Source organism: Aythya marila (genome assembly GCF_965140915.1).
Source record: "Aythya marila genome assembly, chromosome: Z".
NCBI lineage: Eukaryota > Metazoa > Chordata > Aves > Anseriformes > Anatidae > Aythya > Aythya marila.
The window spans coordinates 27,671,330-27,685,048 of record NC_139080.1 but is presented as its reverse complement, the minus strand read 5'-3'; positions in this window follow the sequence as shown (position 1 = coordinate 27,685,048).

Sequence of the window (13,719 nt, the reverse complement as noted above, 5' to 3'; positions counted from 1 at the left end):
GCCCTGACTGAACTCAAACATTTAAAAAAAAAAAAAAAAAAAAAAAAAAAGATAAAAGATGCACACAGAAGGTGGAAACATAGGTAGTTATGAGGAATGCAAAGATACTTCCCATGTGCGTAGAAATAGATTAGGAAAGACAAAACTTAGGTGGAGCTGAAACTGCAAGGGAGGTGAAGGGTGACAAGGGTGTACTTTAGGAGAAGTACATTGGTAGCAAAAGAAAGGTTAAGGAGAATGTGGGCCTACCAGTCAACAGGGTAAGGGAACTAGTAACAAGCAACAAGGAAGAGACTGAAGTACTCTGACTTTTTGCCATCAAGCTGGTCAGGGCACTGGAGTACATGACATACAAAGAGAGACTGAGAGAACTGAGTTTGCTCAGCCTTAAGAATTACTGAATATAACTAGAGTTGGTACAACAAGTGAGGTGGCCTGGGGAACCTAATAGTCAGCAGGGATCCAGCAGTCTGCCTGAACAGGCATGAATCATCTTTTAATTAGCTCTTTATAGAACTTTAGTTATGTGATCAAACATTACTCTGTTTTGGTGGTAAACAACTCTGAAGACCAAATGCCCAAGATTCTCTTGGGGATTTGAAATGAGTTCAGGAACATCATCAGATACTTTCTTCTACATTGGAACAGAAGTTTTTATTCCCTTTCCACAATGAGTCTAATTCAGATTATAAAATCCAAGGCTGAACAGGTTACTATCAACATTGTGTTGCTACTTGGATTGTTCTAGAGATAGGACTATTGTCCTCAGCCTTTGATTCCTTAGTTGCCAGATTCTCCATTTAGATCCAGAATTATTGCTATTTCTCTGGTTTGTTTATGACATTGCACCCAGTATTTTGACTTGAGATGCTGGTACAAACATTTCACAGACAGCTTGCATATAATCTCTTCATTTCACTTATTATCAGCTTTTGCTTGTCTTCTGAAACTTTGGAATTTGCTGGGGTAAAAAAATATATACATCTCCAGTGTGCCTTTCTTTGGTGCTTCAGTAAAACCAGGCCATTAGAGCAGTGGTCTTAATATTTCTTGCTATATTTGGAGTACTTTAAGGGGAAGACTACTTTTCACAGGCAATATCAAAACAGATAATGATGTGGACTAATACCATATTACCAGCAATCTGTGCTTATTTTCTTACTGACTAGCCACAGCTCTATGTGCAAGTCTCACTCTGTGACTGCTTCAGGAATGAGGCTGAATAAGTGCACTCACCTCCATCGAACACAAAGCTTTGACTTAGCTGATTGGTAGTGTGCTTGGACAGGCAGCACAATTGCTGTTTTTCTGAAACAGCTGAAGTTTTTTGTTCCTGTTATCTCAAGGGGCTGGGTGCTTGCAGTGAATAAAGAACATGCGTTTTTCTACTCCAGAAGAAAAAATATCCTCTTAGTTCCCATTAAAGTTTTTTTTTTTCTTATTTTTCTTTTTTTTTTTTTTTTTTTTTTTTCTCATGGCTTTGTACTGAAGGTAGATTGTAGGAAGTGCCCTTCATGTCCAATTTCCTAAATCCTGAACTGTTCTCTATTTTCAATTTCTATGCACTTAGAGGAAGTTTGTGGGTTCTCAGTCCCATTGGCCTTTATGAGATGCTTGAAGGAAGATTCAGGCCTCAGCCATATCCAGCAGAAACTGCAACATCGAAATAAAGTACAAAATTACACAGCTCCAGTCTTGCCTGTGCTAGGTAATTCAAGCTAACTACCATACAAGAAATTACCACATTTACTTTATGAACAGGAGCTGTCTTGTAGCAGGTGACTTGGCAGCAGCAATCTTAATGGAAAATTTTAGAAAAGAATAATGGAAAAGGTAACTTAATAGTAATATTTGGAGTAGTTGAGAGTGCACTGTGAATTCCCAGGTAGCAACTTCTTGGAAATTACTCAATATATAACTACTTACCAGTGCTGCAGCACGTCTTTAATCTTTATGTCAGAAAGTGGGCCCTGCTCTGGATGGTAGGATTTTAATAATGATTCTTTTCATGTCACTGGCTTAACTGTTAGAGAAAAGTCCTGCATTCCTTTGAGGCACCGCATGCTACAGAAATGGCGCTAGTCCAGCATAGAATAGGAAAAGTAATCAGTTCACAATTTCATTTTACCTAATGCAAAAGCCCTAAGTGTATCATTAAACATTACCAAAACTGCTTGAGAAGCTTCTCCTCCCTGTTCTCTATACCATCAGTAGGGGAGGGGTAAGAGGAAGGGAGGAAAAAAAGGAGAAATAGAAGGTAGAGACATTGTCGAGAACTTCTTCTTTATGTTTGAAGTTTTATCAGTTCTCACATCAGAATGACAGAAAAAGAGAACTGTGATGGAGAAAGGATGATACATCTACAAAATTGCCCTAGTGGTTAAGTACTTTCAGGGGAAATTCAGACCACAGAATCTGCTCTGCAGCACTTTTACTACCCTTTGGAAGGGTTTAAGCTTTGTGAGCATTGGCAAATGAAAGCTTTGAAGCTGTATGCCTCACAAAATGCAAAAGCAAGTACATGCTTCATTTTAGAAAAGAACCTGTGGTGGCTGATACCCTCATACAACTCCCTGTGGCCCGCCACACAGATGAAAAGATTAGCATGACTAATTTCAGGCCTGAAGGTTTACGTGCACGGTTTCGTGTCAGGCTACAAGGTCAGGCTACTGGTCAAGCTACAAGACACTTCTCCTTCAAGTTGTTTTTGGACCTATCACTGTTGTGTCAATAAAGACAAGGTATTTTGTTAACTGGAAGAACGTGATGGAGAAGGCATGGAATCTTGTCATGTTTGCATTACCAAGACCATTTTTAGATTTTATTTTTCCTTATGTATATTTGTAACCAGGTTAATGGCACCTGTGTCTTGGGTTGATATTTTTGTCTTGAAAGCAAATCATGGAACCGTAGAATAACTGTTTTTGGAAGGGGCTTCTGGAGGTCTTTTTGTCCCACTTCCATTACATATCAGCAGAGAATAGCACTGAAATGTTTAGTCAAAAAAGGGAATCAAAATCCTCGCCTGTGTAACTGTAGCCATATGGGTGAAGCTCCCCTTTTCTCTAGTGAAACCAATACCATTCTTTCACTTTTTATTCATTTTTAGGAGCCATAAATTTTCACTGAATTGTCTTGTTTCATAAATGGTTATAGTTATCTCTTGTTCCTTTCTACTTCTAAAATGACTGCTTCAGACTCAGAAGAGTGTTTTAAGCACAGATTGAGAACCTCCCTGATTCAGGGCCTGTACCAGTAGCTAGCTTTTAGTATTTTCTTCCTAAGCAGAGGTGCATAAAAATGTCCTCTGATCTTCCAGAGACTGGAGCAAAGAAATGTTCTTCCATTGTCAGATCATTTAAAATATCTCACTGCTATACCACTGCTTTTTTTCTGCTCAGTCCATTGCTCACTCACTGGCTAAATATAATTGGTCACCTTTACTACAAGGGAATCCTTCCTGCCCATTAACATATGATTAAAAGTCCCATTTATTTCACTAACATTCTTTTTATATTTACAGTGTTCTTTTAAATACTTTTTCTTTAGGGTCAGAGTGGATGTACAACTTCCTGAAGCAAATCAGCACTTCCCATGTCAGTTGTTTAATAGACTAGCTATACAATTAGCCTATAATTCCTAGGGATGGGAGTGCTACTGAAGTTTTTCCCAAGTGTAGTTGTCTAAAGACCTCTTGCCAAATCCTGCTGACATACCTAAAAGAAGGAATGTCCATTTCCATGAAATGAAATCACGGAAATGGCTTGCATAGTGCCAAAAGAGCAGCAATAAAGCAATGTCCCAGTATGGCTGTGATTATTCCTCTGTGAGATGTATGGTGAGTATAAGGCTTATGAGTGATAGGACTTGCTGTGCTGTCTGTTCCCACTCACTCAGATTTGGACATCAAACCCAAAGAAAAAGCTCTTTTCTTCCCAAACTGACTTTCATCAGTCAGACATTTGCTGTGGTCCTGAGATTATGTAACCATATGTTTCTTTTCCTTTGTTATGTACCTATATAGAGACAGGTGTGAGGTTTTTCTTTGTTTGTTTGTTTTCCGTTGTGTTCTGCTTGCTTCTCTTCTTTACCTGTCATTTAGCAAGAGGTGTAACATCTTGTGATTGCTTTGCCAACAAGATTATCATACATGTTGTTATAACATTTTGCTTGCATAAATGCTAAGTCTTCCTGTTAGCTGCAGGGAATAATTTACACATGTGGTTTTTGTCTTATAAATATTCAAGGTCAGTCTTATAATAGTGATGCAGGCTATTAGTGTGTGCTTTGAGCAAGACTGCTCATTTAATTAGTCTGGACATTTATTCAGACAGCCTGGGAGCTGCAAATTATAGTAGTCCTGTGCTGGTGTTCTGTTTTGTTTCGTGCATTTCTTTCCTTAACCTTGTACACCAGTAAGGAGACCCATGAAAATGTAGTGGCAGGGAAGAGGAAATGAGAATTGCCTCTCTCTGTGTTGGAAAAAAATTACATCAGTGGGTGTGTTCACTTCATTGGAGCTGTTTTCCTATCCTGGATGCAGCCACAATTCTTGATGTGAATTGGGGCAAATCAGAAACAAATCATCTGGTTGACAGGTATTCTGAGAATGTTACCTACTTATTTCAATACCCATGATATCCTATTAAATAACTCATTATCCTTCTGGTTAGTATATTCTTAAAGGAAAATTCATAGCAAATGAATACTGCTGAGTAATTGAATCAATTTCACTGGCAGTGTGATAGCTTAGAAAATCTGTCGTGAATGGCACAAGGTAGTGACATCTCCCTCTGATCCTTGGCATAAGTAAGGATATATCCCTTGTGTGCCACCACTATCATAAACAACAATTTATGAGAAGAGAAATCTGTTCCTTAGGAGCACATGAGGTAATTCAGGTGACCTTTTTAACGTCTTGCTAGCCAGAAAGACTGAGGGGCTAGTTAGTAACATTTATATGATGGGATTATTTCATTTACTCTGTAGACAGATACGTACTGATAACCAAATTTGGGTATTTGCCTCAGTTTTGGAGAGACTGTGTCTCTGGAAATGTTGGGGCTAATATTTTGGATGCTGTTCCACATGGATTTTCTGTGCTGGCTGTCAGCTTAGAAGGTCAGGTGCAACGTAAGACATCCTAGAAAGGAAGCACCCCACACTGGATGTCTTTGTAAAAGTTCTCCAGAGAGTTTCTGCAGGTAGTTGCATGGAATCTGAGTGACCTTCAGCTGCCAGTAGTGTTTAATAGGGTAAGGAGGCACTGGAACAGGTTACCCAGAGAGGTTGTGGATGCCCCATCCCTGGAGGTGTTTAAAACCAGGTTAAATGAGGCCCTGAGCAACCTGATCTAGTAGGTGGCATCCCTGCCTATGGCCAGGGCTGAAACTAGATGATCTTTAAGATTTCTTCCAAACTGAACTATTCTATGATTCTAATAGCTCCATGTCCTCAGCACGTTCCCAGTCTAAATTTTTTTAACTATGCTATTTTACTTCCAGACTATTTATCAGTGCCAGAAATAGAGATGCAGTTAGATGCTGGGCAGGTATGTGGTCATGTAGTACATGACTACATGTGGTCATGCAGTTTTCCTACATTCCTTGCAAACCTAAAGGTCCTGAAATATTGACAGTTACTAAATTCCAGCCCATTTTACCTGCAAACTTCATAAAACCCAAGATGTTTAGATGTTGATTTTCTTGAAGTATAACTACTTTTGTGTTACAACAACCCAGCTGGCTTCATTCAGATATGTGAAGCTCACAGAATTCTGTAGAAACATAAGAAAATACAGAAGCCAAACCTCTTCTGGTGTAAATTGTTGCATATCACATTGCTTCAGTTGAGCTCTGCTTATTTCTGCTACTAGAGGATTTTTCGTTAGGTTCCAGCACCAAAATCTCAGTCTGTAGATTTTGTAAATGTGGTTAAAAGGGCAGCTCAGAGAATGCTGTCGTCTAAACAATGAGCAGAAACATAATGAGAATGCTTCCTGTTTCCCTAAATGACCTTAAGTGAAAAAATGAAGGTATACATCAAAGAATATCAGACATTTTAAGAAAGCACTTTTTTTTTTGGTAATATAGTCGAACTCAGTCCAGAAGCGTAGAAAAGCTCATGGTAGATTTGCAGTTTATTACACAAAGTTAATTTTGGAATTAATTGAGCATTTTTTCTTCATTGTATAAGGGAATGAACTCCCAGATTATTGTATGATTTGTGCCTCATCATTAAAAAGGTTATTTCAGTATTCCCTAGCCTGCAAGCAAGCTATTTTCTATTATTGATCTTAATCCATGAAGGTAGTTTTCTCTTTCTCTGCTGGGGCAGTGTAACATAAACTTAATAAATAATAAATAAATATAAATGTATTTACATAATACATGAAATCCAGCTTTAACTGCATCATTCTACAGCAAAATGGTTGCAAAGATGCCTTGTCAAATCTGGACCCACCTATGTCATGTTTATGAATTGCAGTGAGACTGAATCTTTTTTACTGATGGATTCAAACATTCAACAACTATGAACTTATAAGTAAGGCCAAAGGGCTTTCTGAGGAACAAAAATGTTCTCCTCACATTCCCCATTGAAAGCCAGCTGGTGCTTTGTGCACTTCCTCTCTCTGATGATAAATGTGATACTGCGTTTCTGGCATAAAACAACTTTTTGTGTGTGTAAACTATATATTGTAGTTCTATGCTATAAATTTCAGTAGCATGGACAGAAACTGGGCAAATACACAGAACACTATTTTGCTGTTTCATGGAACCAGATAGTCACACGTGTGCTTTGAGGCACGAGAGATGAAACAATATGAAATTGGCTCACAGTATTACAAAGCATTTACTGCTGAAATCAGACCTGATATTATAGATATCATCAAGTTGAATCAGCTACAGCCAAAGGCAAAGGATGAAGGCAGGATGAAGTAAGAATTTTTAAAGCACTGAAAAAAAAAAAAAAAAAAAAAAAAAAAAAAAAAGAAAAAGAAAGTATGTAAAATTACCATATGTCAAATACAGAGCCAAAATTTCAAGCAAATTCTAGGTATACAGCAGAAATCTGCACCTGGGGATCCAGAGAGCAAGAAAGAGTTTTCCAGTCTCTTCTTAATAATAATAACAATAACAATAATATATTAAAATACTGCGAAAGAATTCAATATATTGCTAGGAGACAGTATTTCACCTAAGCAAGTTACTTAAAATTTACTGATCCCATAGTAATGGTATATGTGATGAACAAAATGAATTCCTTATGTGCTGTACATGTAAAGGAGTATACAGATAATGTTTCTGATGTATTAGGAGGGCAGCTGCAAATTTCTCATTGACTCCATAAGCACTGTTGCCTAAGTTTAACCACGTGCCATATTTTAAGTATTTTCAACATAGTTCTGTTCTGTTTTATATCTGTATAACAAAATTTCTCTTACAGATTTTTTGCAAGTGCATATGACTTTTGATTCATATTGCATACCTGCTGAATACTGTGCTGTGTTAAGTGATATTCTAATACAGAACAGGCATCTACTGGCTACGTTGACCTTGCAAATAGAAGATGTGTTGCTTTTACATCACCACCATCTTTGCAACTTCAGTTGACTATAACCCTAGTTTCAACTATCAAAAGACATAACACTGAGGGAACATCTTGTTGTGTAAAAGGTTTTGCTCACAGAATTAAAATTTGTCTTGCCATGACATTGCAACAATAAAAAATATGCCCTCTATCATTTTCAGCATGAGATACTAACTCTCAAGAGCTTCACAAACTATACTTCTATCAAAGTGATTGTATCTTTGGAACAGTTTCAAAGAGTAATAGAAATAAAAAATAATGTCATAGTTATTTATGTATGGTTTTAAGAAAGCCCCTGAGATTGTAGTGACCTTCATCCATCCACATCTACACATAAAAGTACAATTAGAAGAACTTTGTGGTCAAAGATATTTTCTGCTCTTGACTTACACATAATATATTGCTAAATCAAAACTAAATCACTAAATCTAAACCAAATATCCCATCATACTTACTGAACATGATGGATTTTTCTATTCTAAATACACATTTTGTTGCTTTATGTTGATACTCAACTCTTTTCTAACACTTTTCCAAAATTTGTATCCTTGACTCTCAGTAGCTAGAATTGTAGTAATACATAAACACTATATTTAGAAACCACTCCTGAAATGTGTGAAAAATGCCCACATTCTGCATCAAAGCATATCAGTGGAACACAATAGATATTTAGCTTAGCTAAATGCTAAACCATGAAGTCAGTTACCTATTCTTGCACCTTGTCTCTGCATCTAAAAATAGACCTTCATATGTCACTGTAGTTATGAAAGTTTAATCACTGTATGTTTAATCTCTCCTTGTCTTCTCTCTGAAATTTTACATCATGGTATGAAAAGGTTATTTCCATTATGCTGCAGATGCTCCACCATGAGGGATGGTGTTATGTGAAATGTGCAGCTTGTCCCAGACAAGTGTTGGACTTCTCATGTCACCACCTACAGCGGTGATGGCACAATAACGAGCTTAACCATTCCAGCCATTATTACCAATACTCATCTTGCGCTTTGTGAACAAGGTAAGTAAATTTTGTCTTAAGTTGTCTGTGAGCCATGAAAAACTATGAAGTTGTATCACCTTGCCAACACCAGTAGCTATTTATTCTGAATCTCATCACATATATATGCGTTCTATTTATTTCTGTTACGTAATTGTTGAGTACTAAAATGACATTAAGGTAGGATGGAATCTGGAAGACATACAGAGCTAATTATTTTTTCTTTCTTTCAAGAAAGGAAGGTTATGTACTACTGAACAATAAGTGCAGTAAAGGATATTGTTCAGGTGAGGTAAGGTGATAAGGAAAACCCTTGTTTTTGATGAAGACTGACCTTTCTTTGTGCACATGCTTGACAATCTGAAATCATATGCCAGATACATAATTTTTTTTTGCTCATTTGTCCATCTGAAATAAAAGTTTTGAAATGTGTCCTCTTAAATTTATTCCTGTGGAGCACAGTTTGGATGGAAGATGATTTCACTGAAAATAAGCAGCTATGCAAAATAGGTGTCCTTTTCAAATTGAGGCAAATAGAAACAAAGAATGAATGTTTCTGCTTGCCTCCACAACAGCAAATGATGGAATTTGTCATTATATCATAAACAACTTTAAGTAATCCTTGTTATTCTCCCAAACTTGTAATTTTCTGAGTTTTTTTCTAGCATCAAGCTTTGCTGTTGACTGCTTATCTATATTTGGTAAAGATCATTAAGAATAGTATCAGTTCCTTTGTATCTACTCAATAACATTCTTCTCTAACGTATCCTCCAGGTTTGATTTTATTGATGGGGTTAAAGTAGACAACCTTCAGATCAATTTAGCTCACAGAAGTGAAGAAATGTGGGCTGGAAGGGACTCTTGAGGTCCAGAGTTTTAATCCAGTACCATACCTGAAGTGAGACTATTTTTCTAAATCACATCACCCACATTTTTTTTCTAGCCACATCTTGAGAAACCTTAATGTAATGGACCAAGGGACCTTTATGGGCAACTTCTACTGATTTAAACCTACTCCTACTCATGTGGTACGTAATCACAGAATCATAGAATCACTCAGGTATGAAAAGGCCTCTAAGATCATCAAGTCCAACCTTCAATTTTGCACTGCCAAGTCCATCATTAAACCATGTCACTAAGTTCTATATCTACAAGTTTTTTGAAGACCTCCAGGCATGGTGACTCAACTACTTCCTTGGACAGCTTGTTCCCATACTTCACAACACTTTCAGTGAAGAAATTTTTCCTAACATCCAATCTAAACTTCCACTGGTGCAACTTAAGACCATTTCCTAGTGTGTTATCACTTAGTGTTTGGGAGAAGAGGCAGATTCTCGCTTCACTATAGCTTCTTTTCAGGTAATTGTAGAGCATGAAAAGGTTTCCCCAGAGCCTCCTCTTCTCCAGACTAAAGAACCCCAATTCCCTCAGCTCCTCCTCATAAGGCTTGTTCTCCAGACCCCTCACCAGCTTCCTTGCCCTTCTCTGGACTCTCTTGAGCACCTTAATGTCCTTCTTGTAGTGAGGGACCCCAAACTGAACACAGTACTCAATGTGCAGACTCAGCAGAGCTGAGTACAAGGGGGATGATCACTTCCATGCTCCTGCTGCCTACACTATTTCTGATACAAGTCAGGAGGATGCTGTTGGCCTTCTTGGTCACCAGGACACACAGCTGATTCATAACCAGCCAGCTGTTGACCAATACCTCAAGGTCCTGGCAGCTTTCCAGCCACTTTTCCCTGCTGCATGGGGTTGTTGTGGCCCACATGCAAGACCCAGCACTTGGCCTTGTTGAACTTCATACAGTTGGCCTCAGCCCATTGGTCCAGCCTATCCAGATCCCTCTGCAGAGCCTTCCTACCCTTGAGCATATCAACACTCACACCTAACTTGGCGTCATCTGCAAACTTACTGAGGGTGCACTCAATCCCCTTGTTCGTATCACTGATGAAGATATTGAAGAGAACTGGCCCCAGTACAGAGCCCTGCAGGATACCTCTTCGGACTAGCTTCCACCTGGATTTGACTCCATTCACCACAACTCTTTGGGCCTGGCCACTCAGCCAGTTTTTAACCCATCCAAGCCATGAACAGACAGTTTCTCCAGGAGAATGCTGTGGGAAGCAATTTCAAAATACGTGGGGACATTAAAAAGCAACAACAACAAAAAAGAAGGTACAAGTCATGTGTCCTCTTGCTCTTCACAGGTTTTGTCAGTGCTAGAGAAAGAAAACGAATTACCCAATTCCTCTTAAGCTATTGAGTGAATTAGGAATTGGATGTAAACTACAGGCAAAAAAAAAAAAAAAAAAAAAAAAGCCTTTAATTTATGGGGAAAAAAAAAAAAAGTTTTTAATACTAAGGGTTGGATTTTTTCTGTAGCAAACTCAGGCACTTGCTAGCCCATTTATTATGAATATGACTTTCCAATATATATTAATGTAATTTCCTTTACAGTTTGCACACTCTGGAACTCCTTTACTTTTCCTATATGGGAGAACAATACTAGGAAGGAGAAATATGTGTGGATTATTTAAACTGAGGAAGGGACAGGTGCAAAATTTAGTGACTTCTAGTTTAATAGCACAAAATGTTTACACAAATTCAGATGGGAACCACTACGATATCTGCTGGGAAGATATTTGCAAGAACTGATGTCATGCAAGGATAATGATACATGAGCTACTATTCTAACACTTTTACAGCAAGGTACAAGGAAGTAGTTACAATATCCTGACAAAGAATGTAACAGAGATTTGTTAAAGCACATCAGGCATTTATGAGGTCACATGGATGTCGTGTAAAAGAAAAAAAATCTCTTAGGTCTGAAGAAGCAGATATTGGCCAACTGTTTTGTTGGGTTCCCCTAACACCACACGACCATTTTAACATTTGTAAATCTGTGTTGTTATCCTTCATTATTGGAATATTGTAAGGAAAAAAACAATAGACTATCCACACTATCCTACAAATTTTGTATGAATAATAAATTGTGTCACCAAAGTTGGTGTTGTTATGTGCATAGCTTGAGTATTCAAACACACATTTGAAATGTCCATTTGAATAATTTCAACATATGTTTGAATAGAGGCTTGCAGGCAGGCATTTTATTCTTAGAGTGATTTGAGGGATTTTACAACAGGTACATAAGTGTGTCATTAATTCTGTCTTTTTTTTTAAATGACAGGGCTTAATTTTCAGCTAGGTTCCAGTGACTCACCACACCTACCCTGTGCTGACAGATTGGAAGCATTTTCTAACCTGCTCTTCAGAAAAAAATAATTTTTTGATTATTTTTTTTTTTCTCCACAGATTTTTAGTTTATGATGAAAAAGAACAAAATTTTTTTCCTTTTTTTTTTTCCAAATCATGGAATTATGGAATTCCTCAATTCCTCTAAATCAGTGAAGGATTTTTTTTTATTATTTTTTTTTTTAGCTGAAGTTTAACATACATGTATTTCAAGTGATAGTAAAAAATGTTTTTCTGAATGGCATCATGACAACAAAGTGTTATCTATGACTTTAGTCAGCAGTGATTAAACCACGTCTTCTATCATATATTTTGCCTATGCAAGCACAATACATAATCTTACTTTTCAGAGAAGGAGAGGATATAGTGCTTTCCAAGAGTCTTCAGCCAACTAGGGATCTTGGCCAGTAGAGAAAAAGAAAATATTCCGTCTAAAAAATCTGGGTCAAACACAACCCTGGTGTACTGCCTATCAAGAGACATAAGATTGTGCAGGTCTTCCTTCAAGGACTCCTATTCCCTGCTTCAATCATTTGACATGATCTTCAAGTTGTCATACAGTACCAGGTAAACTAACAACAGAAAGAAAAATTACTAACTGTCTATTAATAACACAACTGTCAGAATTCAGGGTCAGAATGACTGGATGAAAAGAAACAGGCAAAAATCAATGAATCTTCAGTAGCACAAAGCTGGTTACTTGTGTTCCTCACAGACAAATAATAAGACCCATATTGTTTAACATCTTTGTCAATGACCTGGATGACAGGAAGTTCACCTTCTGCAAGCCTGCAGATGATACCAAGCCAGTGGAGTGGCTGATATTCTGGAGGGTATGCTGAGAAGTGCTAGAAGTTCTCAACAGGCTGGACAATGGAATGATTGGAATCTCTTGAACGTTAACAAGGACGAGTTCAAAGTCCTAGTATAGAATAACCTAATGCAACACTACAAAGTGACTGGAAATTAGATTTGCAGAGAGTATCTTTGTACTGTCTGTGTCTGCCTCACTTGGAAAATATAGAGAAAAAAGAGACAGACTCCTCTTGGAAGTACACAGTGACAGGACAGGAAGCAACAGCCACAAGCTGGATCATGGAAATAAGAAAAAAATTAATTGGCGATCCATCTCTGGAACAGGTTGCTCAGAGATACTGTGGAGTCTTCATCCTTGGGATATACTCAGAACTTAAGCAATCAATGTACTGAGCAATTTGAAACAGTTGGACCCATTCTGAAGTGCAGACTGGAGAAGATGACTTCCAGAAGTCCCTTCCAACTTCAGTTATTTAACCATTCTTTTGTTCCACTTTTATTGTGTTCTCTTTCGCTGCTGAAATTATTAATAGAACAGATCTATTTTCCTTCGTCAGTCACCCAAGTTGCAATTTCCATAGTAACAAGGGGAATTCCTGTCAGTTTTACATACTTGTTAGAATAATTACCATATATTAAGAAGGAAGACTTAATTGAATATAGAATATAGAGAAATTACTGATTACCATGGAGTTATCTTTTTTTTTTTTTTTTTTTTTTTTTCCTACCATACCATATTATTCAGTTACTCTATTAGATGTAAAAATTGGAAAACAACATTCAGCAAGTTGTCTGCACAGTGAGGGTTTCTGCCAGTAAAATATGCGGAGAGACTTTTCATCTGCATGGTGCTTATAGCACAGAAGTAGCCAAAGAAATGCACTCTCATCTGCTTTACCAGTGTCTGATTAGCAGCCTCTCATGTCAGAACAGCCTGGCTTCAAATGAGGTATTCTTGGTTTACACCATAAGAAAGCAATCAGGTTGTATTCCTGGGTTTTAAACAACTAATAACAGCTGGTAAATAGTTAAACATGTAAGACATCTTGCTGTGGAGAGCAGCA